Below are 2,899 nucleotides of genomic sequence, written 5' to 3' on the forward strand. Positions count from 1 at the left end.
GCTGCGAGTGACACAGAATCCTCTTGCTGAGGAGACAGCAGCTCCTCAGGCTGAAGAGAACAACCACCGATGTCAGCGAAGAGCTCAGACGAAGGAACTAGCTGGTCAGCCCAATCCTTGCTAAGTAGCTCGTCGTCCTCTTCCTGGTCAGAAAGAGGCTGCAACATCGGGTCTTTGCCGAGGCAATGATCCAAGAAGGTCGCTCGTCGCCGGAGACAGCCTGGGGAAAGCTTCCGGCAATGCTCACACGAACCTGGTGAGGTAAGTGCCTCCTTAGCATGGGGATAGCCAAGGCATACCGGACACAATGAATGTGTATCCTTCGCCGCTATATTGAACCCGCAGCCACTGGGACAAGGGCGCGCTGGGTCCTTAAGCTGTTTATGATGCCTCTGTCGAGCTAACATGCTGGTAAGCTAGGTTAGACGTCGAAGAGAAAGCTGAAAAGCTATGTGGTCAACTGGTAGGCTGTCCAGAAGAAAAAAGCTAAGAAGCTGGAAGGCTAATAGCTCAAGCGCTGGTAAGCGTCAAAGAAAGCGTAGGAAAACGCAATAAAACGCTGTAGGTCAGACACCGGTCGACGCCCGGCGAACGAGTGATAGCTCGCTCTGTAGACTGTTAAATCGACGTTGTGTAGCCTAAACCTAGCCACGCTAATACACTTATGGGCTCAGAAGTGAACACCGCGAGTGAAGAGGTGAAGAATAAGGAATTGGGTCTGTGCAGAAGTATTTAGCAGGAGGGGCGGGGCTCCTGACTGCACTGACCAATTAGGCCAGGGGTCGGCAACCCAAAATGTTCAAAGAGCCATTTTGGACCAAAAAAACAAAAAACAAATCTGTCTGGAGCCGCAAAAAATGAAAAGCCTTATGTAAGCCTGAAGGTAGCCTAACACAGGCTGTAAGTGTATATTATCTATATTAGCCTACTATCAAAATGACTACGTAGCTACAACGAGGCTACACAATGAGCTTTCATGATTAAATGTGTTTCCCTACAGCGCATCTCGGAGAGAATGACACACCACGTGACTATACTCCGTTGGTGCTTTAAGTTCAACTTCGTGTAATCACCATCCGTGAACCGTTGTTTTCCACGTTTTAATATCTCTCAGGTTGCAACAACATTTCTCCAGAAGTAGGCTACTGCAATCGCACTTTTTCTCTCAGTCCCAACTGGGTAGTCGGCTGCAGTGTTGGGGAGTAACGGAATACATGTACCGGCGTTACGTATTTAGAATACAAATTATGAGTAACTGTATTCCGTTACAGTTACAACTTAAACAGTTGGTATTTAGAATACAGTTACATTGTTGAAATCAATGGATTACATGAGGATACTTCACTGTTTCGAAGTTTATTCACTCTCTAAATAAATTAAGGCAACTCCATGCATTTCCCGGAAAGAAATCTAGATGAAATTGTTTCCATGTTTAAATCCAAGCCCCGTCGTCTTGTGCTAGCCAATTGCACCCGTCAGAACGCAGCCAGCGCGCATTATGGACGCGCTATCGGAGATAAGATAACTGACAGCAAATTTGGAGTAAAGTAAGTGTTAGTAACTCCTACTCACCGACCGTTGTTCTTGATGTCTGTTCAAAAGATATTTCCCAAGTAGGCCTATTAATTGCTTACTTCGGCCAATCGGTTATACAGTCTATCAATAGCCTAAACATGGTTACGTGTTGATTTAGACCTACGATGAAACCCATTTTAATAGGCACTGCATTCATTCTGAGGTTTTCATTCCAACTTAAAATAGCTTATGGGTTATTTATTTGTAAGTAGATCTAGGCTATATCTAAGTTTTTTAATGAATTATGGTGCAGCCTATGAAAGTGTATTATTCTTGCGAGTAGCATAGCCTATTTTAACGTGCGGTTTTTGATTGTCATTTAGCGATCACGTTCATTTTTGAGAGCACTGATAAAGGTTATGTAGTAGGCTATAGTGTTTACATTTCCAGGTAGCCTAATTTGCGTCCCACCGGTCATATATCTGCACCCCTCATTTTTACTGAGTTGATGCCACCTAAAATCTCATACACCTTATCATTTCTGGCTACGTCCCTGTTCCAACGTGAAGAAGCATCTTCGGTACTTTGGGGTTAACTGTAACCATTTTCTGAGGCTGTTGAAAACGCACCAAATCACACAATGTGGTCGTTTTGGGTGTCGTGGGTTGTAATAAAGGTTGTCGACGATCAAACTGACTACTTTTTTCATTCGTTTTAAGAGTTTAAAAGAAGAATTTCTAGTTGTCTTGCCAATCGCGCTCCTAGTAGCCTATCCGCTGACGTCGGGTCCCGTAGCAACACAGCTACAGTTGTATGAGGCTGCTGAGCCTGTCTTGTTGGCGGTGGCCTGTTGGAGGGATTGTAAGAAAAGTTGTAATTGTCAAATCGACTCGTTCTTTTTTATTTCTTCATCTGAAGAGGAGGAGAAGAAGGATTGGCAGCGATTGCGGCCGGGGCAAAAGTATAGTGTGGAGAAACCAGGTCCGCAGAGGTACGGCTCGCCAGCACCTGGGCTACCTTGTTGAGTTTATTATGTGGTGTCAAAACCGCAAGGATGTTTTTCCCCCACAGTATTTTGGCAGCAGCTGCCGCCAAATTCGCCAAATTCTACCCTCCTGCTTGAATCAGACCGTCATCCGCACACAAGGATGTTTTTGACAGTAGGCTAGCCTATGTTGGCAGCAATTGCTAAATTATATCCTCCTGCAGCTTACCCAAGCTAGAAGAAAACCAAAAACTCTCCTCTTAAACTCGTCAAATTAATTTTAAAAGTAGTCAATTTGATTGTTGACGACCTTTATTACACGCTACGACACCCAAAACGACCAAATTGTGTGATTTGATGCACGTTTTAAACGGCCTCAAAAATGGTTACAGTTAACCC

The sequence above is a fragment of the Sardina pilchardus genome, chromosome 21 (genome assembly GCF_963854185.1).
Source record: "Sardina pilchardus chromosome 21, fSarPil1.1, whole genome shotgun sequence".
Classification (NCBI taxonomy): Eukaryota; Metazoa; Chordata; class Actinopteri; order Clupeiformes; family Clupeidae; genus Sardina; species Sardina pilchardus.